General features: G+C 55.8%; 1 protein-coding gene across 2 annotated transcripts in view; it reads right to left on the bottom strand.

The window, feature by feature from the left end:
- Rimbp2 (RIMS binding protein 2) overlaps positions 1-24,234 on the bottom strand; it is a 171,343-nt gene that overhangs the window by 115,712 nt on the left and 31,397 nt on the right. The window contains exon 2 of one of the 2 annotated variants that reach the window (XM_048785899.1): positions 14,013-14,123. The gene's annotated coding sequence lies outside the window, so the exon portion shown is untranslated. Of the gene's footprint in view, positions 1-9,172; positions 9,287-14,012; positions 14,124-24,234 lie in introns of those variants that run through there. The other variant, XM_048785900.1, reaches the window with a different exon arrangement.

Below are 24,234 nucleotides of genomic sequence, written 5' to 3'. Positions count from 1 at the left end.
CTATGGTATTGGCATCAAGACAGACAGGTGGTTCACTGAAATAGGCCCAGAGATGTGGTAACAGCTGATTTTTAGCAGAGGGGCAAAAAGAATCCAATGGAGAAAATATTTTTTTTCCAAACATGATATTTGAAAAATTGGACACAATGCAACCAGTGATCAACTTAACCAGATGCACACCACAGGCAAAGGCAGACTCATGACCAGCCACGCCACTAACCTGACAGCAGCACTCCTGGAAGAAGACCTTTGTCACTCCTGGAAGGAGACCTTTGACACTCCAGGTGGGGCAATGATCTCCCAGAGCTGATGCCAAAGCAAAGCCGTCAGAACAGATGGGCAATTTGGACTTCACGCTGCTCTTCGCCTGACCCCGCTAAGAGAGTGGCAGCAAAGGCCACCAACAGAGAAGTGGCTTGCGATGATGGACCTGATGAAGGTGTGCGACGGCACACAGAGCTCTCAGTGCCCAATGACACAGAAGCAAGTCACCACAGAGACTGAGACGTTCCACCAAACAAGACTTGCAGACGGGGAGAAGATCAGCTGACCAGACACGGACCCCTTGGCAAAGGGAACGAAGAGCGAACAGGAAGCCGTGACCTGCCCGTGATGCCGTCAGAGTCGGCAAGGCTGGGAGGCTCCAGAACTCCATGCACTCCTGATGGGAGCCCGGGATGTCCCGCCAGTTTGGAAGGCCGGTCTACCTGTGAGTGCTGGGAGTCTGGGAATCTCTCAAAGTGCTGCACATGTACACATATGGCCCAAGTCAACCTCTCAGGCTGCGCACCTCCCATGTGACAGTTCACTGCATAACAGTCATTTTTTAAAGTACAAATAGTGGAATCACACCTGATTTGAAGAAAGAAATTTAAGTTTTCTTGAAATTAAAAAATCACACACCTAGATGTGGAAAGCCAGATCTCCTGGGTAAGCAGACACCACCATCCACCTGCAGGCTCAGCTGTGGAAACCCCGGGTCAGCCCGCCTGCTAGAATGCGGCTTCTTCCCCTCTGAGCCAGGGATGGCGGCAGCCAAGCCCCTGCCGCAGCACCACCTCTTCCTGATCCTCCAGTCCCTCCTGCATCTCTACACGAGTGGACCAAGTTCTCAAAGTCGCAGCTGAGAGCACCCTAGTATCCAGCCGGCAGCCCAAGGAGAGCTTTCCCACAATTCCATACCCAGCAGGTGGGCGTCTGGTTGAAGGAGCAATCTCTGCAGCCGGTGGGGCCAAGTCTCAGTGGGTACAGTCAACCAGAAGGACTGCCAGTCACCGCCCAGGTCATGGGCAGAGAGCGGGAGTCCAGCCCACCAGGATTCTTGCCTGCGTGAAATTAAACAGACCATGTCCCCCACCCCAAAGCCAAAGGCCATTCACTCACACTGGGACGGGAGGGGCTCGGCAAAGAAGAAGGCCAACTAGGCAGCAAACGTGATTATCCCCTTCATTTCTTGTTGGATTGGCAGCCGCTGGGCTGTGGCACATCCATCATGCTCCAAGGCAAGCTACGTCCATGGATTAAAAATTAATTTACCACCCAGCCTGGCTTCCAGCTTGATGCCTTAATTGAGTTTGTTGTGACAGTGGTGCTGAGCTCCAGGCATAATTTACCCAGCCTGCAGATCTCTGGGCTGGGAGAGGTTTATGAGCTCCATGATGCAATTATCTCCCAGCACACACGGAATGCTTATCTCCAGAGTCACCCTGGATGTGTCCCAGGTTCCACATGCATGCATAACCGGGAGCAGTTATTGATCCGCTTCTTCAAAGATAGGCTCAACCGTCTTGAGGCTCAGAGAGATAGGAGAACTGGATCCCACTGCTGAGAAAGGCACTCTTTGGAGACTCACATTAATTAATTTAATTAGGCATTTAATTGAGCAGCTAGTAGGTGTTCAGTACGCAAGTGGGTTGTGTGATCTTGCTAGAAGCCAATGGCGATTCTGTTCAGTGTTTGGGATAGCAGTGAGAAGGGTGAAGGGACATCTTGGATGGGCATATGCAAGGCTCAGGGGTCTGCCCCCAGCACTGTACCCTCTTCCTTATTCTCCTTCCTGTTGCCTCTGGCCACAGAGGTTTCCAGAGATCTGCCTTTAGTTAAGAAAGAGTGGCACAGTCCCACTGGCACTGAGCACGTGACCAACAGTGACACTTATCATCAGGTAAAGGTGCTGGGGCATCCATTCTTCTCTGGCTCCCCTCTTATCCCTCCTCCCCCACGGCCCCCCTCAGTGGCCTCAGCCCTGAAGTTCAGAAGGTGGACTGGCAGCTTGGGTGGGGTGGTCAGGCCCCAGACCCACCCTCTGGGCTGGGGAGGACAAGTCCTGCACGTCTCTTCCAGTCTGAGCCGCTGCCTCCACTTGCAAGGCCTGGTTGGAGGGACCTGTCCCTCATGTGGACGCAGTGGCCCTTGGCACCGTGGCGGCAGGCTGTGCTGTGGAAGGGGCTCCCAACACAGCTGGCCCTCCTGTACTGTGGGCAGCTGGCCAGCCTTCATCCCCCTTTCTGGGCAGTAGCACACCTGGGGGCCACTGTGTCACATGTGTGCAAGTGACAGCAGATAAGGGACAGCTGTGGAGGGGGGGCCCAGCTGCGTTATGGGACAGACAAGGTAAGACTGTGCACTCAGTTTTAAGGAGACTTGGTGGGTTTAGCACCGTGGGGAAGGCCTACTGTAAGTGGGATCACTGCAATCATCCCCGTGCCTCCGAGCATTTGAGAGTTCACTCCATAAGTGGCATGTCAGGAGCAACCTGCCCCCTTACAGAGGAAGACCATTCTTATTGCTGGGGCCCATAAATGTGGCCTTGCTCGGAGGTGCAATGCGGTTGCCCCTTGTCTGTCTTGTGATTCTGAAACCTAAACGACACCATGTTTCACGCATAAAGTATCAAGGAAGTTAGCCGATAGAAAGGGAACAAGTAGGTGAGAGACAAACTCGAATTACAATGAGCACATAGAGCACGCTCAGCCTCGCAGTGACCAGGGACAGGCAAATTCAAACACAGGGCTCCTTCAGATGAGCCCAGATCTCAGGCCAGGGCGGAGGAGCACCAGCAAGGCCGGAGCCCGCTCACCCAGCCGTGGCCAGACGGCAGCTCCCCGTGTGCCATCCTGGGCCCCAGTGACCTCACCAGGCTCACTCACATGTTTCCCCAGGGAGGCCCAAGGATGCCCACCAGGGAAAGGAGGGAGTGCAGGAAGGGAAAACTGACCCTCCCAAGTACACCTCAGGAACTACACCGAGCACAGAGAGCAGATAGCCACGTCACGGGCCCCAAGTGACACAGTCGCGAACAAAACATAAGACACCATGTTGGCCGTGGTGTCGCCCAAGGGCACAGCACCTGCCTGGTGCACGCAAGGTCCTGGGTTCTGTGCCCAGCACGGAAAAGAAAGAGAAAACCATTTTCTGAGGCGCTGGAAAGACGGTTCACACAGATGCGTAGAAACACTTGAAAGCATGTTTGGAAACTTAGGGAGGCCACAGATCCCAATGGCACAGTGGGAGTCCCTGGGGTGGCCCTGGGCAGATCCTATGCATCACGAGGAGCGCAGCTCAGCTGTGACACACGACTTCTTTTTGGAGAGCAGCGCGTGCGAATGACGTGGCAGAGGGAGAGGGCAGAAGGCCTCAGCCACCACACGGCTCACCAGGCTCGCCAGGCTCGACTGTGCCCACTTCAGCAGGCCCAGCGGGCAGCAAAGCAGCCACCAGTGAGGAGGCCAAACGTGGCCAGCTCTCGGGCAGAACTCTGTCGTGTAGACACTGTCTGGTTACTGCTCTCTTCTCAGTACAACAATGGCGTCATGGTTACCTAGGAAATGAGCTTATCTTTAAGTGATACCTGAGAAAGCTCTTAGCCAAGCAGCAGCACAGCACCTGTAACGTTGGAACCGTCCAGTTCAGAAGGGTGACGATGGGAGACAGATGGGGAGTGAGGGGTGAGGGATAGATGATGGGGACGGGCAGATGACGGACAGTGAGAGTGATAGATGACAGGTGGTAGGTACAGATTATAGACAGAGACAGGTGAGAGAGATAATGACAGTGGACAGATGATAGATATGGACAAATGATAAATGAAAGAGATAGATAAATTATAGATACAGGTGATAGATAGATGACAGGTGGCTAGATGATCCAGATGGTGGATGACAGACAGATGGAGGATGATCCATAATAGAGGGTGGAGAGATCAGGTAGGTAGATGACCCATGGATAGTTAGGTAACTAGGCAGATACTAGATGATAGACAGGTGATGGGCTGACAGCAGCTGTGATATTTTTAAGTGGCCAATCCTAAGTGGGGTGCATATGAAGGTTCATTAGGCTGTTCTCTCAACTTCTCAGTATGCTCGAAATTGTTCTTAAAAAGTTAAAAAGAGAAGGTCGACGTGGAGCTTTGTGAAAGTGTAAACATTCAAACCGACTGCAGCCGAGCTGGCCAGCTCCTGCCCTGAGGCTCTGGGATGGGGACGGCCAGGTGTGTCCTCCTCTTCTCAGTGCTCCTCTCTCTTACCAAGCGATTCTCCTGAATTAAAACAACAGTAAAGCCACCATCCATGGCCCCCTTCAGCCAGCTGCTGGCCTAGGACATGGAAATGGGGTCCTGAGTTTCCAGGGACGCATGGGTTTGGCACCTGGGAAGGAGGTCTCTCATCCCCTGCCCCATGTCCCAGTGGTCCCCAGTTTTGCTCTGGAGTGCAGGTCTGTAGGCGGCTATGACCGGCGAGGCCTGGGAGGTGGGGACAGAAGGCCGCCTGGCGGACACCAGGAGTAGGTGGCTCGGCTAGAGGGCCTAGGAACTCTGCTCGTAGGCCAGATTCAGCCGCCTGTGCTCTCTGTCTCCAAGTCTGCACTTCATGGACCACAGCTCTCAATACCGGGGACTCAGGTCTTGGGATTTCTAGGACTTTTTCCATTTCCAAAGCGTGACTGGTGCACAGACCTTGGCTTGCCGCTAGAGCCTGGTGTTTGCTTAAACAAGGTAAAAAATATATAAGGTAAAATGTTAAATAGCTACGACAAGTCGCCTGGCTCCCCGGGCAAGCAGTTCAAGCTCCTCCTGTCAACCCAGCTCGTCCAGCCCCGAGCCCTGCCCTTGGCACCTCGGTTGACCTCGGCTCAGCTAGGAGCCGTGGACAGAGACCCCAGCCAGGAATGCTCAGGGCTGGAAATGCAAGGACGCTCACCAGAACCCTGTCCTGCAGGTCTAAACTCAGGTCCTCTGTCCTCGCACCAGGACCACTGAAGCCCATCCCTCCAGCAGCCTGGCATCTGGGGTGGGAGCAAGGAAGAGATAAGCTCCTGGCCACCAATAAAAGGAAGCTTCGGAAGAACCTGGGAGCACATGGGGCCCAGGGAGTCGAGCTCCCAGAGACAAGGAGCACCTGCTAGAACACTCCCGGCCCCACCCAGGAGCTCGCCATGGAAAGGAATGAATGCAGTTGACTTTTCCTGGTGTCACTCTGTGAAGACTCAGCGCTCTACAGAGAATGTCCAGCTGGTCAAGCTTCCACATCCAGCTGCCCCTGCCTTGGCTCTCGGTGGGGGGTTGGGAGGAGTGCAAGAGAAAGAGCCCTAGAAGCAGGTTTCTGTAGAGTGAGCAAGTGCTGGGCTTGCAACAGAAAAACTGCACACAGGGCAACGGGAGACGGGCTCCCACAGCAGGACAGGACGCACGCTGGGCAGAGAGCCAGGCCCATGGTGGGGCCCCTACCATCCGGTGAGCACAGCCCCCAACACACAGCACAGGCCACTGCAAGCGGCCCACAGCCCCTGGCCATGCTGCAGCCCTGGCTTCTCTGGGGTCCCTGGCTGTGCAGGGGTCTCTGGTCACACGTGAGTCCCTGGTTATCCTGGTGTCCTTGGTCTCGCTGGAGTCCTTGGCATTTCAGAAAGTTTCAGGCTTAGAAGATCAAAGGAACCCCCCATCCAGGCCACCTATCCCCCTGGCAGGTTCTGCCACCACCTCCTGGTGTCTCCCCTGGGGCTGGGGAGGGCGGCTCAGTTCCCCAGGGAGGAAGAGGCTTCTCAGGTGCCAAGCTTGTTGGGGGCAGGGACTGCCTCCAGGGAGTGGCTCGGCAGGGCAGGGAAGGCTCAGGCCCTGCAGGAACACCTCTTTCCCCCATAATTCCCACGGGCTCCCTGTGGTCAGAGGGACCCTTGTCCTCCAGAGGAGGAGGGAGCCCACCTGGGTGCCTTCTGCTGCTCAGGCAACACTGAGTTCGGGTCCACCTTGAGTCAGGTCCCCTGAGAAACAGAACCATATAGTCTGAGAGCCAGGGTGGGGCACTGGAGTGAGGCCCAGAGGCCTGGGAACCAGGGGCTTCTCGGGAGCAGCGTGGCCCTGCTCCTGGATAGTCAGCAGGTTCCCTCTTCCTCTGCCTTTTGGTTCTATCCAGGTCCCCAACAGCTTGGGCGGTGCCACCACACGGGTGAGGGCAGTGCTCACTTGCTGCCTGGACATGTTTTTGGAAGGTCTGGCAGCACTGACAGATTTGCAGATTGTCTTGCAACTCCCCGGAGGATCACTGTCCCAGCGCTTTGTGAAGGAAGAGCAGAGGCACTGTTCAGCCCCAGAGGCCGTCTGCCTGCCCACACCTGAGCCAGGGGGGGCTTCCTTGTGCCTAGAGGGATGAGCCTCCTCCTGCACTGCCTCCCCAGGGCCCCCACACACTCCTCTCCCCTGCTTAAGGAGGCCAGCACCAGTCCCTGCCAGAGAAGATCCAGCTAACAGTCAGGTCACTCTTGTTACTTCCCTTTTTACAACCACACATGACACCCGCAGGTATGCAGGGCCTTCGCCTGGCTCCGAGGCTGGCCTGGGATAGCGGGCGCCAGAGCAGGAGTCTGGGCCCTTTCCTGGTGGCTCCCTAGCTCCTGGCTCCTCCTCCTCAAAACCCCCTGGGTCGACAACTGTTGGAGCAGGCGGAGGGGACAGGCCTGCTGGGTCACGCATCCCCACTGCTACCCACGCCGAGTTTTTCCTCCGGCTCAGCCACAGGTGAACGAGCAGCCCGGGAGTGGGTGGATGCTCTTCAGATAGAAATTCAGGCAAAATGCCTCGTTCAGATGCACAGGGATGGAAATATGTCTATAGCTTTAGATATAAATAATCCCAGAGTCAGAATTCTAGCAGCCTATAACAAATAGAAGACTTGGCCAGCGACAAGGAAGAGACTGTGTTCATCCCCGTCCAATTGTGCTCGGATCTTGCTAATAAATGCAGGTTGGGATGGGGGTGGGGGGCAGGCATTTGGACTTGTACCCAGTCTTTCATGAGACATGGGCCTTCAGCTAAACCTCAGAAGTCAACAGCTTTCTTACTTGAAGTTTCTATGTTTAAAAAAGCACAACTTGCTTTGGAGTCAGCTGCTTGCAGATTAAGGCACCAGACAGGCAAAACTGGCAACAACATGTCCGCAGTGGGCTGCCATCATTCATCCCCCGCCCACGGCACCTCGCCATCCTCTGCTCAGCCGCATGTGCACCTGCTGTGCCTCAGAGAGACTAGGTGCAGGGAACACAGGAGGAACAGGCGGGTCCCCCCATGAACCATCCTTCAGGGTGCGTCTCATGCAGGGCTGTGACACACGGTAATTGCTCTACAAAGCAAATTGCGGGAGCTCATTAGCTTCTGCTCCTGCGTCTCTTGCAGGACTGAAATAACTCTGCCCTTTACTGATCGGGTCATTATTGATTTTTTGCTCCGTGGGAAGCCAACCCTTCAAATTCAAGGGAGTCTAAAAGCCTCACGGGATGGAGGTGATGCGCTGGGGTTCCAGAGAACTAAAACCAGCAGAGGTTTTGGGAAGCCAGCACTGTGGCCTGGGAATGGGAGTGCTGAGCCAACCAGACGCACACTGTCCCTCATCTTTCCATAGCGACGGGGTAGTTGGCCTCCAATCCAACATAGGCAGGGTGTCATGGGAACCAGGATGTTCCATGGCCCCGAGTTGAACATTAGCTCTGCCAGAGCCTGTGCCTCTCAGCCTCTCTCCCGGCCCAAAGCCTGGCCGCCACCCTCAGCAGCAAACGTCTCTGTTGCCTGGCTACTGATTGGGGTTGGGACAAGGCCTGGCTGGACAGCAGGTCAAAAGCCTGGAAACAGTGCCTGGGTGTTGTCTAAAGCAGGACCTGTGGTGCACACTGTCCTGGGCACGCAGCACCCAGGAGACAAAGGCCCATGCGGAGCCAGCTCTTGCCCGGCTCTGACTGGAATCCAGGCTCCTACACAGACATGCGGCCTCCCTGGGACATGCCCTCCTGAGCAGAGGGTCCCAAGGAAATGCATCCTTGAGGTGGACTCTGAGGGGCCACGTGGAGACCTGCTCCTGGGACCCCGGGCTACCCTGGCCATCACCCTTCCCAAGGGCCCTTCAGCAGATTCCACCCCACCCCCCCCCAACCTCGTGAAGTGGCCAGAATCCAGTGCTGCTGCTCGCAACCAAAACCCAGCTTACACCTGAACTGGGGCCTAAGCTACAGAAATGACCCCTCACAGCCTGAGGCGCCGTCAGGCCCGGACGCAGGAGGAAGTGACCGCCCCGTCCCCACTGGGCTGTGTGCTGGCAGCTTTGGCCTTCCCTGCTTTTCAGCAGGGACCCTGCAATCTCTGCCTTCTCGTTCAAATGCTGCCCTCTGTCCATGTCTCAGTGTCCAAGTTCCCCTCTCATGGGCCATCGTATTGACCCATTTTAGTGTGTGCACCATGTGAAGACACAGTCGCCACCAAGGAGGACACACCTGGTGCCTGAGGACCAGGCCTCCCACACATGCTCTGAGGGACACCACAACAGTCCTCCCTGAGGCCCAGGCTGACCATCCCACCCTAGGGAGCACACAGCACCTGCCGACCTGCTCCCAGGCCTGGGGCATCTGCAAGGCTGGGACCCCATCAGCGCACTGAGGCTGCAGGTGCTGTCAGCGGGAGCTGAGGAGCCAGCGTCCAGGTCTAGCTGCTGCCTGGAGAGTGCAAAGCCCCTCTGCAGGAGGTAGAGGTCACTGGGGTGAGGGGAATATGGCTGTCACGCTGGCCCCAGGAGCTCAGCCACTCCTACATGGCAATAGCCTGGCTCAAGCCTGTTTTAGTCAGGTTTACTGCTGCTGTGACTAAAGGACCCCAGGATTACTGTAAAGGAGGTAAAGTGTGTTGGGGGCTCACCGATTCAGACAGCAGGCTCCATTCTTCGGGGCTCACAGCGTGGCGGAGAGGGTGACCGAGGGAAGCCCCTCACATCACGGTAACCAGGAAGCAGAGACTCCACTCTCCAGATAAAAATATATACCCAAAGCCACACCCAATCCCCACCTCCTCCAGCCACACCCCCCACTGCAGCGGCCACTCAGTGAATCCCAACAGGGGGTTGATTGACTGAGTGGTCAAGACTCTCACAACCCGGCCATTTCTCCCCTAAACCTTCCTGTTCGTCCGTCTCACACGTGAGCTTCTGGGGGACATCTCACATCCAAACCATAACAGGGCCTGGAGACCCTTCAGCCTGAGCACAGGTTCAGGACGTGGGTCCTCTGGAAGACAGCCCTGGCCCTCAGGGGACCCTCCACACAAGCCTAGGCAGTGCTAGTATAAGGCTGTGCCATCTTCGGAGCCAAACTTTGGAGGCATCAGCAGGAAGTGGAAAGAGCAGCGGGCCTGAACCCTGAGTGCCTGCCGAAGGGCTCTAATCTAAACTGAAGCCACCACAGGGAAAGGACGCAGTGTCCCCAAGACAGTGTCTGAGCTCCTGAATCAAGCCATTCCTGAGCCCGAACAGGCTCCTTTCCATGAATAGCCAATCTACTCCCCATTTAGCTAAGCCACGGTACCTGTCATCCTCCAGCTAAAGACCCCTGACCCACAGCATCAAGGGCACAGCAGGCCCAAAACCTCTGAGTGCACTGCCAGATCGACAGCCTGGTTACCTCCTGAACAAAAAAAAGAATCCTGGTTCTCAGGGTCCAGGTTACCAAGGGGCAGGAGTCAGACTGACACCATGGAGACCCACATGCCGTCCCTGCAGAGCAACAGTCTCAGGGTCCCTTCAGAGCCCTTGCAAAACATACTGGCCCCTCCCACCCCCGTGTGGCTGCCCTTGAGCCAGACCTGTCACCCCACCCTGTGCCCCAGGGCTTGCCTGCTCCTTGCACCAACACCAGACTGACCCCTTCCTCTGTGTGACCTTGGGTTTCTGTGGGTAAAGAGGAAACCGCAGACCGTGGGAGACCACCGTGGGTGTATGGCTTCAGCCTGTGCCTCCAGGCGTCCCCACTGCTGCAGCTGCCTCTGTAGCTCCCAGGTCAGCCGGGCCCACAGCACAACGGGAAACTCCACAAACAGGAGCCACAAGCCTACGTGACTGTCACACAGCCTGTGCCGCGCTCGCCGCCCTCGCCAGCTGCTCCTCCTCCCACTGTGCCCGCTCTGTTTGTTTACTGATCCTTTATTCTGGTGCCGGGCATCAGACCCCGGGCACTGCAAATGCTCAGCGTGCTCTGCCACCAGGCCCAGCCTGTGCCTCCCTGTGGATCACACTCCTGTGGATCACACTCCTGTGGATATATCAGAAAACACAAGAGCAGACATAGGGTTCCGCACCCTCGAGGGTCCGGGCTGGGGTCTCAGGACGTACCCCCATGGGTGAGGGGATGACTGGTGTGTTTTCCATGAATATGTGATTGTGACTGGATTTTGTTAACTGCTTTGTCCACTCTTGCTACCTACAGGACACTCCAGGGAATGCGGGGTGCCCAGGCAGGTTTGGACAGTGACTTTGCCAGGTTTATGGCAGCAATTCCCCAGGGACAAACAGAATGAAACCTGCAGGCACGGTGGTGCATACCTGTGATCCCAGCACTTGGGAGGCTGAGGCAGGAGGATTGTGAGTTTGAGAGCAGCCTCAGCAACTTAGTGAGGCCTGAGCAACTTAGCAAAACCCTGTCTCAAAATAAAACATAAAAAGGGCTGGGATGTGGCTCAGTGGTTAAGTACCTCTGGGTTCCATCCCCAGTACCAAAAAATAAATATGAGGCCAAATGAGATTGACAGAGACCCAGACCTAATGTAGAGATGGACGTGGCTGTCGATGCAGACAGGTGAAAACATGGATGGAGATGAGACACGGGATACGTGGAAGGACAACCAATGATGGCCGTCAGCCTGCACAGGGAGGAGTCGAAGACACTGGAGGTTTCACAGACTGAATGGCAGACCGCCCACCTGACGGACGGGGACTGCAGGTTGCAGGAGGTGTGTGCTGAGCCCAGTGTGCCCAGTGGCCCTTACTTGTGCAGACAGCCCCTGCGCATGTGCATACGTGTTCACTTCATAGTAGGTGGAGAGCGTGCTTGTGGGCATACATGTGTGCATGGGGCTGAAAATTCAGGAGAGGAACCAAGCCATCAGCAGTGAAGTCTGCAGGGACTAGGAATAGGGAGACTAGCATTCACTCCATGCACCTCTCTGAGACACATCTTTACAACGAGCATCGACCGCCCTTACGACCTGACCAGGAGCCAGGAGGAGCCATGGCAAAGCTGCGGGGCGCTGCTCACAGAGAGATTATGCAGCTTGGGTCTGCGGAGGCTCACCCCGTTCCTTCACCTGCCGGGGCTCTGGCCCCGTGCATGCTGACGACAGTGTCCATGACAGGCAGCCAGAAAGCACTGCCCAGTGGGAGCTGAAAACCTGGCAAAGGTGCTCACAGCATTGAAACTGCCTCCAGGCTTCAGAGCAACCTGCTCCTGGAATGTGCTCCTCTGAGAGCCACTGGCCAGACCTCCCATCTCACCAGGTCCTGCGGAGCTACCCCCAAAACTGTTTTCCCTTTGTGGTGAAATAATGCAAACGTTCCATCCCTTCAGGTGGAAGCAAGAGCTAAATTTAAATGCAGTGACTTAATGATGCATCTGCAGTTCCCAGTGGCTGACAATCTATCAAGAAAAAGACCCGCCCGACCCAAATGGAGGAGATTCATTCATACGCGCCCATCTCATTCCACAGCTCTCAACCCCAAAGTGACCAAAATCAAAAGCAGCAAAAATGTAATAAGCCCTCAAAATAATCTGGTGATCTGTAAAAAAGCAGAGTGATTTCTGCACCACACAGACAGGTATGACCCATAACTCGAAAAAGCCACAGCAAATGGTCACCCACATCACTCAGCTGAGAGGTCTCTTCCCTGAGCAACTTGGGCAGTTCTCAGTGTTCTTAGCTGCAGGTTGGTCTTTCTGAGGCACAAGGATAAATATCCGCTTTTTCTAAATGATACCTACTGAGGGATCTGATACCATTGTATTGATAATAATGAAACATTGAGAGCTTTAGAGTATCTTACAGAAAGCCCTCCACCCCCAGAGATGCCGACTATACTCATTAAATGATGGTTTGCAGCTTGATTGTGACAGGAAACAAAGGATTACCAAGATACTCATCCTACATCCAAAATAGTCACAGGCTTCACACACAAGTTTTCTGCCTCCTTCTAGGGAGAATGAATGTGTAGAATAGAAATCAGAAGATGGGGTGCAAATATAAGTGTATGAAACATATGTTGCCTGGATCCATTTCTACCATCATCATCATCACCACCACCACCACCACCTCCACCACCATCATCATCATCATCTCTATCATCATCACCACCATCATCACTACCACCATCATAATTTCCATCACCATCATCACAATCACCACCATCATCACCATCACCACCATCATCTCCATCATCATCATCACCATCACCATCATCATCACCATCTCCCTCATCATCACCACCATCATCACTATCATCATCATCACCATCACCATCATCATCACCATCTCCCTCATCATCACCACCATCATCACTATCACCATCACCATCACCACCATCACCACCATCTTCACCATCACTGTCATCATTTCCATCACCACAACCTACAGCTCCACTATATCCATCATTGTCACCTCCATCATCCCACCATCCTCACCATGTGGACTGGAATCTGAGACCCAGGACCACTGTTTCTATCTGTCGCAGACCCCATCCCAAGCCTGGGCAAAGGCAGCAAAAGTGCAGTGGGATCACCTTCTGCTTCATGATCCTAATGCAAGCAGAACACCCCTCAGAACCAGGGCCTGGCCAGCCAACTGAGGGCAAAAGCTCTTGGTCTTGAGTGGCATGAACAGTCCTGTTCACGTCGCCCCCTGTGCAAGAAGCCTCAAGCCAAGTGTGGCACAAAGGTGTGCCTGGGTCCTGAACTCTGGACCTGGCCACTAACTTCCGACTTCTCCCTGCACTTGTGGTTCCTCAGGTGGCTCAAACTCAAAACTGGGCTCGAGTGTCCCTGTGGAAGTGAATCCCGACCCTCGCTTGGCCCTTCTCATCCTAGAGAAGGCACTTCTCCTCCACGTCTCCCAGTGCAGACCATCCGGAGGTCGTGCCTGCCATCTCCCCTCTCCCTCCATCCCTCCACGCAATGCTGGCAGGTCCTACCACCCAGTGCTCCTAGGACCTGCTCACAGCCTTCTCTACACACAGCAGGTGCCAGCCACGGCTGCTCCTGGGCAGCGTGGCCTCCCAAACCTCCTGGCTTCCATGCTTGCCTCCATCTCCAGTCAGAGCCTAGGGTGATCTTATTAAAGGGTGACTCTGATCACGTCTCTGTCCTACTCAGAACTCTGTCCCCATCAACTGGCAATTGGTCTTTATCCTTAAAGTCGTTGCCTTAACACAGATGTCAGGGTCCTGAAGGAGCTGCCCCGTCCACCTCTCCCCACATGTGCCCAGCAGGCTGCTATACACATGCTCAGCTCATGCTGGCCGCAGGGCCTGTGTTCTGCCATCCCCCACAATGCCATCTCGGAGGATGCGGACCACATCTGCTTGGTTGGCCATCCTGTCCACTCCAACCAACAAGCTGACAGTCAGCCCTCGACAACACGCTGTGAATAAACTCTTCAACACCAAAAAAACAGGCTCAGCCTGAAGCTGGCAGGGGAGCACTTGAGAGAGGGGAGGACATACCCCAAGGCCCCGCTGCTGGGTGCCTGGTCTCCAGACGTGAGGGGGTCTTCCGAAGGCCAATCACTTCGCCTCTGCCTCTGTGGATGTCAGGCGTGGCGCGCCATCCCTGACCTGCAGGGAAAAGCACACACGGTCCATCAGTCAGGAAGGGACAGCTGGGGAGCTGGCCTCAGCCTCTTTCCCTGACCCCCATCCAGGGCAGGGAGGGAGAGACGAAGCTGGGCCAAGAGCAACCCCGAGGCCCGGGTGCAAGTCCGCTGGGAGAACAAGCTCAGAGTCCTTCTACCCTGGACTTTCTTTCGCGCCCATCAAATTCCTGGTGCCGACAGTGAGAAAGACACACAACTCCTGATGCCCCCTTTCTGCCCAGTGGACCCCCTGGTCCCCGAGTCCCAGGCCTGGTTAATTACCAGGTTCCGCTGATGGCAAAGGCGACCTGAGAGCACAAATCCACGCTGGGCTGGCTCTGAGCACACTCTGATCCTCAAAATGTGACCGCGCGGTGGTCACAGGGGGAGTTGCTGCACATCCGGCTGATTGATGAAGTCCAATGTGGAATTCATCAGAATTGCAACCAGACACTCGAAGACTTTCCAGCACCAGGCAGACCTCACGGTGACATACACAGACAAAAGGTCAGAAGTTGTTTTACATCCCCTTTGTTTTGCCAGGACAAGTTTTTAAATCACCACATGAGACTGAATCGCCATAGGTTTCATCAAAAGCCTCCCAAGTCTGCCGCATCTAAATTAAGCAGCATGGCCAGGGGAAGAACAAAGAGACAGCCAGGCTTCATCCCAGAGCTGGGGACCAAAAGCCCGGTCTCTGCAGCCAAGATTCAATTGATTTCAATTTGGCCAGAGTCTGCTGAGCGTCTCCAGGCTCCCGGCAGTCCAAGTCAGATGGCCACAAGGACCAGGAGGGAGGGAAGGCCGGACACGTGGGTGTGACGCCCACTCAGCTGGAATATAATAAGATTCGGAATGATGAGCAAGGAGCTGCAGGGGAGGTGTCTAGACCAGAGACTGAGGTTTGCCTTCTGGAAAGGCACAAGGACTGTGCTCAGAGGCCCGGCAGCAGGAGCCATGGAAATTGAGAAAGTAGCAGCTCTCCACGGACAGGCCTCCCAGCCCCACACGCACATTGGAGGGGCCAGATGTTACCCCACACTGGCCTCCAAGTAGCCGGAGACTGGGAATACCGTGTGGGTGGGAATGTACGGCTGGGCCAAACCTCTAGGTGCTGACCTCAGGAGTGACAACAGGAGACACTTCAGCCCCGCATGCCTATGTGGGCCAAGCCCACCGCTGTCCTCTAAGCTGCCACGGGGCACCCCAAGACCTACCAGACAACCAGGGAGCAGCACTCTCTGCATTAAAGCCTCCCTCCTCTGACACGGAAGATGGAAGTCAATCCACACAAAAGCCAAACTCAGAAGGAAGACCCTGCAAACAGCCCAGGTGAACTCCGAAAGGAAAACATACCCAAAGGTCTCCTCAGGGGGCAAATCAAGGAGCTGGAGGAGGACGTGAGGACAGAAGCACGCGTCCCTGAGAACGGTGCCTGACGCGGAAATTTAAGTGCAGATTTGGAAGATGAAGTGAAGAAAATCTCAATGTGTGATAGAAAATATGTTTTTTAAAAATACTTAAAGATCTTACCCATAAGATTTCCATAAAAAGAAAACATAAAGAAAGAAACTGTCAGTTACATATAATAACCAGTTCCAGAGCAAAGTGCCTCGTGAGGGCTCTGTGGGATGGCCGAGAGGACCTGTGCAACAGGCAGCGTGACATGCATGCAAGGGAAGGACAGAAGGAGACCCGCACACTTCTGATAACAATTAGAAGGAGCGATGGTGTTAAAAGGGAACAGGCCGGGGTTAGGCCTCTAGGTTTTGCTCAGCGATCTTGGAAGGCACCAGAACATCTTTAGATTCTGGTTGAATATTATTTCCAACTTAAGATTCTACACCCAACACACTGCCAATCAAGCAAAGGCACTTCCACAAACCTGAAGGCTCACCAAACACCTCCCCGGGCACTTTCTTAGGAGGTGTCCAGAAGATGTGGGGCAGCCAGCCAGGTGAACAAGAAGGAAGGCCGCTGTGAGGACAGATTCTACCTGAATTGTCATGGAGAAAAGCTCCCAGATGACAGCTGGGCTCTGCTCTGGAGAGGGGAGGGAGGAGGGGGAGGGGAGAGAGGAGGGGGAGGGGGAGGCAGGAGGGGAGGCCCAGGAAAGTGCACAAGAATGCTGCCCATCTACAAATTGTGCTGTGCTCCGCTACAAATGCACCACAGCAAATTCTATGTTTACATGTGATTATTGTGCACTAATTTAAAGTAACCATCATAAAATAGCAGGGAGACCTATAGAGAACAGCAAGGGGAGGAACAGGGAAAGGAAAGGGGAGGTACTGGGGAAAGAAATTGCCCATGGCTATGGGCGTGAATGCACATGGCATTACAAATCCCACCACTATGCATAATATAATGCCCCAATTAAAAAATTCAAGCATTCAGAGAAAAGAGGGTCAAGGAAAGTTTTCTTATATCATGAAAACATGGGAAAGAATTTTCAACACATGGATTGGATTGCATGGCACAGTTGAAAATGAGGCAATGAATAACTCCAGGAAAACCAAAAAGCAGTGGTGGAGAAATGTAATCCCTGTCCCTAATGTCCCATTGCTGTAGCTAGCAATATACACACACTAACTAACAGCTCAAACACTACTAACCTCAATAGCAATTGAACAATGTGCCTGGTCAGAGGATCAAATCTTCAAGTACCACAGGGCTTTTCAACCTCAGTACTTTGATGTTTGGGGCCAGATAATTCCTTGCAGTGGGGCTGTCCTATGCGTTGTCAGATGTTCACCAACATCTCTGCTGGTAGCAACCAGATGCCACTGACACCCACAAATGTCTCCAACCATGGGTGTTGCCCCCTGGATTTTAATCTAACATAACAGGAAGTGCCCTTTGACTTATGAAATGTGATAAGTCATAAATTGCAATGTCAGCATACTTTTAGTATAATTAAGGAAACTTCAAGAAGAAACCACCAGCAGGGTTATAATGCTTTAGGGGACCGGGGTGGCAGGAGAAGGCAAAAGATGGCTGGGTGTCATTACACATTTTTATACACTATTTTTTTATTAATTAAGTGCCTGCATGTTTGAATTTTAAGATACTGTTGGGGCCCGAGAGAAGGTATGTTTACATCTAGTTTGGGAACTCGCTGAAGTCTTCCTGTACACATCTCTCTGCTCAAAGGGAAGTCTATGCGACTCTATCGATTGATTTGATTCACGCATGTTCTCGAAATCATAAAAAACAAACAGCTGTTGTAGAGCAACATTTTAAAAATCTTGTATGTCCCCTAAGATCACCAGCTGCAGCCCACTGGTCCCCCTGCTGTATCGCAGGATGACTATGGTAAAGGATAAGGACTCAGGGAGGTCTCTGCACGAGATCCAGGGGCAGAGGCAGGCGGTGCTGTTCCTGGCCTACCTCTGTTACCACAAACCCCAGCCCCTCCCCCAGCCACAGATGTCCTACTTTGCTCCTTTAAGAAAGCTGCTTTCTCAGGGAAATCGTTACGAATGACATAATAAATAAGATTAAAGGAAGACATGATAATCTGCAAGTGACATGAATTTTCCCTGATTCTATTTAAAAAAAAAAAAAAACTTAAGAGGGACAATAATTCCTCGGTGCTCAGTGCGTTTGCCCCTTTTTGGTGGTCGTCTCCGCACAGGGTGGGCAAACCGCCTCCCCACTCCCTCAGCTTCCTGGGCTCCCACTGTGCTTTCCCACCACCGTCCACCTTTGCTGGCCAGCCCATCATAGAAGGGTCTTGGACTCTAACCTATTACCAGGCTGATGAAAGGGCTTGTTGATGATGACCAGGCATGAGAACTGCTAGGCAGTCTTCCTGTGCAGCAAGGTTGGTGCCTGTGAGAGGGGCAAGTCTAAGGACTGAACAGTAAAATTGAACACAGAGCTCAAACATCACATCATGCGAAGCTTTAATTAACTGAGCTGTTCAGGTTGGGAGGGAACGAAAGCAAGGATCAATAGATGTATGTTCTGGGTCCTCCGGGCCACACCACCGAAAACACTGGCCACCGGCTCTGCCCCGTGAACGTGTGTATCAGAATAGCTGCTCCTGCCACAAGGCACACCTAATTCCTGACACCAGGAGCCACCTCTGCCCACTGCACCTGCATTTACCACCAGGTCCTCAGCACACAGACGCTCTGGAGAGGGTGCACCACCCCAGCCGGCTGGAGTACCCTCGTGCTGCACATGCGCCGTCAGAACTCTCAGTGCCATGGAGCTGATTATATTTCATGCCGTTTTTGACACCAGCTACGGAAGGCTTAAACAAGCAGGACCAAAGTCAGTTCAGACAGAAGACAGGTTTCCAAGGAGTGAGGTAAATGCACAGCAAGACGCACGCAGCCTCCGCCGGACTGACCCTGCTGCCGCACCTGGGACATGGCAGGTGACGCCCCGTCACGGTGGAGCCGGAACCCACCCCGGGCCACAGGACGCTTCCTAGCCCAGCTTTGGCTGAGGAACCAAGGCACAGGGTGGGAACAGTGATTGAAGACACAGTTAAGGCCCAAAGGCTTCAAAAGCAAGGGCTGTCACCAGTGCTGGAGCTGGGACACTCCTCTCCCACCTCCTGGACCTGAGGACCTTCTCACACAGCAGCATGCAGGGAGCTGGGTCTTTCCGTCTTTCTCTCCAAAACCAGAGCTCATGGGGTTCCTCCTAATCCCCCAAAGCAGGCACTCACAGGTGCCGGTCTGGCAGTCCCTGGCTCAGCAGGCTGGCTGGGTCCCCAGCCACCACCCCTCCCAGCAGCCTCCCACCTGTCCCTCGGCCTCAAGCTGAGGGCTGTTTACTTATTCATGGTCTGCCTGAGCTGGCCAGGGAGCCGTGTCAGCTGAGCAGGATGGTAATTCAATCTGCAAATGCTCCGCACATGGCACATCTGTCCCTGTGAGTCACCCAGGCAGAAAGCACACGGCTTTCAGAGCCACCACGGAGACTGGTGTGGTGACAGCTAACAGGTCATAGGCCACCTTCTCTTCCTCCATCCCTCTCTCCCATGTGGGTCACCCCACCCCACATAAGCCTACCCTGGTGTGTGACATGGAGAGGGTGGCCTTGGGGATCTGTCCTCAGGGACAAGCAGCACGCAGGAACGGCCCCCTGCTCCCTTGAAAGTGTGAACTTGGAGAGACGATGGGAATTTGGGGACTCCTGGGGACATGCAGGGAAAGTGCCTTGTTACCAGGCAATCCCTGTGATTTCACACTTCCTGTGTGTCCCCGTGACACCCCCTTAGAGAACTGTGAGGTGAGCAAACTCAGAAATGTTAGTGACCTTGCCCAGAGCCCCGTCCTGGCTGCCAGACACTGGCCCACAGGCCACATGCTGCCTCTGGTTCGGTCTAGTGGCTTGAGAGGCCGCAGAGTTCACCCCGAATCAGTGTCCGATCAGAAGGAAGTGGCCTCATCAAGGTCTTTCTACTTGTAAACAAACCCTCTCCTCATCAACAACTGCAGATAATGGCACTGAGCAAGAGTCCTGCAACCCAGTGCGAACTCCCGCTGGAGCATTAGGGCCACACCAGGCGGCTGAGCCCCGCTGCCCTGGAGCCGTGAGAAACAGAGGCAGGTGGAGGCCTTGGCCCTCCTGGGCTGTAGCTGGTGACCCACCCAGGTGGTCAGCGAGAGTGGACTGGGGGCTGCCATGACAGCGAGCTCAGCAGGCACATCTGCCTGGAGAACGAGGAGACAGAGCTAGGACAAAGTGGTGAGAAGGTGGGCCTTCCAGGCCCCCAGCAGAGCAGCATCAAGGAGCTGCCTGAGGCCTGGCTGGGGACAGGGGCACCAGGATGGGGAGCTGGCTGTGGTGACAAATGATCCCGAGCTGTGGGGGCTGGGAAAGACTGAGGGGCACCTCCCGGTTGGGCCCTGTGCCCACGGAGGGTGCTGTGAGTCTGCGGGTCCCTCCTCGCCAGGAGGTCCCTGCCAGTCAGCACGGTGTCCCCTCCTCGCCCTTCCAAAGTGCTGTCACCAGCCATGTGAGAAGGAGGTCCCCTATGGGCAGAGCCTGGAGGTCGGGCTGCTCCGGGTGCCCGCAGCCTGGCACGGCGCTCAGAGCACCCAGAGGCCCCGCGTTCAGGGCTGCGCGTGGACTGGCTCTGGAGAGACCAGCGCTTCTGTGTGAGCGGTCACACCGACAGCGAGATCAGGAAGCTGCCCATTAAGTGAAAGCAACAAGGACCCACTCTGGGAAGTACAGTAAGGGGAGGGTCACCAAAAGGTCTCGGGTCACGGTGCCAAGGGCAGGCGACTCCAACAGAGCAGCCCCTGCACCAGCTGGAGGAAAGGGAGTCCCAGGACCTGACCACGGCCCATCCTGGGGTCTGAGGGAACGCATGGGGCCACCACAGCCTGCCAGCGCCCCTGTCCCCCTGCCCACCTGCCCACCTGCAGCCTTCCACCCAGCTGCAGACTGGAGCAAATGACTCACAGTCGAGGAAGGAAAGGACCTGGGGCCGCCAGAGCCAGCCCTGGCGTGGTCACCACGGAGACGGTGTTCCTGCAGGTAACTGTCACTGGAGATCCTAGTCAGGGTCTGGCTTTGGATACAGAGCTGAGAAGCCAGGTGTCTTGGTATGAGAGTTGAATGACCACGGGCTTTGATGGCCTCTGACAGCCTCCATGTCCCTGGCATTAATGACACAGACGTCCGCCTGCCATGCCCAGGCGGCATTCAGTGAGCAAGTGGGAGTCACCAGGCTCGCGTCCAAAGCACAGAAACCCCTGCTGCCTTACCCTCCTGGGCTCCCAGGTTCCCCGAGTCCAGCACAGGGAGAGCTGCCCTTGGGGAGTGCACCTGGTGGGCTCTTTGTCGGTCCCCATGAGCAACTGAGGTTCCTTGAAGGGCTAGAGGGCACACGGCGCAACGTGTGCTCTGTGCAGTAACTCAGCACGCACACGCACACACACACATGACTACACACACCTGTGAGCTACACACACGTGAGCTACACTCACACGTGACGACACACAGGAGTTACCAACCCAGAGATGTGGGAATCGTCAGCACAGAGCGCTGAGCAAAAGACACGGATCTGGAAGGACACACCCTGCCTAGGCGACCACTTGACATTCTAGAAAAGACAGGGAAGGATGAGGGGTCGCCAGGGGTCGGCAGGGTGCGCAGGGAGTGAGTAGGAGCCCTGACATCCAGGTGGCCAGGCAAGACTGCATCCTATTATAGAGTGGACACGTCCATCAAGCCCCGTGGAGGTGGACAGCGCGGCCCATGGGGCAAGCCATGACGTGACCAAGTACCAGGAGACACGGGAGGTTCCATCTCGAGTGTTTCTGCTTGGCCAAGAGTGACTGAGCATCACCAAGTGGAAACTGAGAGCTGAGATGAAACCTCCCCCAGGAGCAGCAGCCGGGCAGCTCCATCCTCCAGAGAAGCGATCGGCAAAGTAACTCCAAAGACCACCAGTCCTCAGAAGGCTCTGGAAGTTCCAGGGTGGACAGGAGCCTTCTGTGGGCCGTCTAACGGGGCCCTGCCGATGACCCAGCAGGTCTAGTCTGTTGCCCGTGACCTCCACTCTCAGGCATCCATGGCCCTGAAGACAGCACAAGCCACCATCCCCGTCCACCCAGGGCACCCATTGCCACCGAGGAAAACGGAAAAGCGCTGCCTCGGCAGCCACCTGCTGTGCAAAGGAGAAGCTCTAAGAGCAGAGGGGACGCTTGGGGACACACGCCACCCAGAAGCAATGCCTCCCAGGCTCTGTGTGCGTCCCAGTGCCAGGACGGAGGTGCAGAGGCCGGTTGCAGTGGGGACGCGGGTCCCCTCAACACCTGGGGAGAAGTCCCATAGACCAGCTGATCGGGGCAGATCCAGGAGGAAAGAGTAAGCGCCAATTGCCCATTTAATCACAGGAACACCGTCCTCTTCAGGCCTGAGGGAGGTCCTGTCTCGCGGCCTGTGGAGACAGCGTATTGGAAGCCTGACACTACAGAACCGGGGAGCGTCGTGAAGCGCGGTCAGGCAGCCCAGGGCCTCGGGGCCACGAGAGTCAGCACACAGCCCTCGCAGCAGCCCTAGTGGAAAACTGAAAGGCACACCTCGGACTCGCCGTGTTTAGGCAATTATAGCCCACCCCTGTGGCCCAGCACCATGCTCCTCTGTCACTCAAGATGGGATGTCGCCCATTCCAAGGTTCTGGGAGAGTCAGGCACGCTGACTCCTGCCCCGCTGTTTGCCTATCAAAGACAGAAAACTAAACGATCAGCCCCACAGGACCCCTGACCTGCCCAGGGCGGGGAGATCCCGCGGGACCATCAGGAGCTGAGGCCACAGTACCAACCAGCGCAGGAAGACGGGGCCCCCAGCTGGGCATCAGCCCATGGTCGGAGCCCCTTGCTGGTGCCTGGAGCTGACATCGATCCCAGGGTGGCGGGATGGGGAGGTGGCCCTGTGAGCACTCCACAGGAGGCAGAGCCTGGGGCCTGGCCCCTGCGAGGGAAGACGGCACCACTTGGGGCCTCAGACCCACCGTGGACAGCGACAGCCTCACCAGCCCAGACTACCCGGCCCCTCAGTGCTGACTACTGATGCTGGCCAGGGCCTACGGGAGCAGTCCCCGCAGAGCAGACGGGAAGCCCAGGCCGCCCAGCCAACCCCCTGCGCAGCTCACACAAGCTGCCAAGGGCAGAGTCCACAAAGCCCATGTCTCCAGAGCCAGAGCTGCACCGCATGGCCTCCTGCCCATGGGGGCCCAGAGCTCGGCACAGGGCAGAGGGCTTAGAATCAGGGTGGGAATGTGGAGACGGGCTTGAGAAGAGGAGGGGCTCCTCACAGCTCCTCCCGGAGGGCACCTGTGCTCCGGGGGCCTTCACCCAAGGAGGCTCCGGCTCAGAGTCAGAGGCTAGTGGCCCGAGGGGACAGCAGCCTCCATTACCATGGCCACCAGCGCCAGCTAACACCAACGTGCCCTCCTCAGAGTGCCAGGCATGCTGGGATGCTTCCCCTGAACCCCCCAACCAGCCGCAGCAGCGTGAGGCCAGCCCACACCGCCACTGGGGACCAGGATGCGGCCTTTGTCCAGCCCACCCACTGGGCACAGCTCAGCGGGGCAGACCCACCCTTAAGGGCCTCTCCCTGCAGCGAGTGCCCGCGCAGCCACAGAACTTCCTCCTGCATTCTGCTCAGACCTGGCTGACTGCAGAAGTGTGCCCACCTGGCCCTGCTCCTGGGCTTGAGGGTCTTGGACTGGACTCTTAAAGTCCCAAGGGTTCAGGAGTCTGGAGAGCCCTACCCTAATGGCTTCCTCAGGGGTCCTGCCCATGGATGGACAGCCCTGAATGAGATGACCCCTTCAGTGGCCGCCAGCCATCCTGTGCCAGCCTCGTGCTGGGTGAAGGCACGGTGAGCTAGGGGAGAGCAGCTACATGTGGAGTGGTCCTGGCGGGTCCCACGGCCGGGCAGCGCAGCCCCTGCTGGCCAGCACCCCTAGGGCGTCCCCTGGTGTACAGGCAGCCCACAGTGGGGGTCGCAGGCAGGGACAGGCAGGAGGGAACGCCAGCAGGATGGCCGCAGACCAGCAGCCCTCCAGGGGCCAGAGTCGCTGCCCAGGAATGGGGGCTGGTCTCCATAGCCACCACCTCTTTCAGCACAGCCCCAGCTTCCAGAGGAGGAAACGGAGGGAAAGAGCCGCTCAGTGAACCTCCGGGAGCAGAAAACCCTGTGCCTCGTCCCCTCAAACCTCGAGTCTCCTGAGCCACATGGGAGACACAGGGGCAGTCATGGGGCACAGCCCCTGGGAGAGACGAGACAGAAAACACACCAACCACAGGACAACCTGGGTTCATGATGACACTAAGAGGAGGAGAAGGAGAAAATCGAGAGTCGCGAGTGGTTGCTGGGTGGGGGGCAGCTGCCTAGATAGTGAGGTCAGGGATAACCTCACTGAGGACGTGTCCTAGAGCAGACTGGAGTGCGGAGGGGCCGCCCGAGCTGAGACAGACAAGGGAAGGAGGGAGAGTCCCAGCAGCTGGCCCAGCAGGTGCAAAGGCCCTGAGGTGGGGTCTTCAGCCCAGAAGGCCACCCCCACAAACAGCCCTGGCAGTCTCTGAACTCAGCCTCTGGAAGACAGAAGCCAG

This window comes from Marmota marmota, unplaced genomic scaffold (assembly GCF_001458135.2).
Source record: "Marmota marmota marmota unplaced genomic scaffold, marMar, whole genome shotgun sequence".
Lineage (NCBI taxonomy): Eukaryota > Metazoa > Chordata > Mammalia > Rodentia > Sciuridae > Marmota > Marmota marmota.
This window is presented reverse-complemented; position numbering and strand designations above follow the sequence as displayed.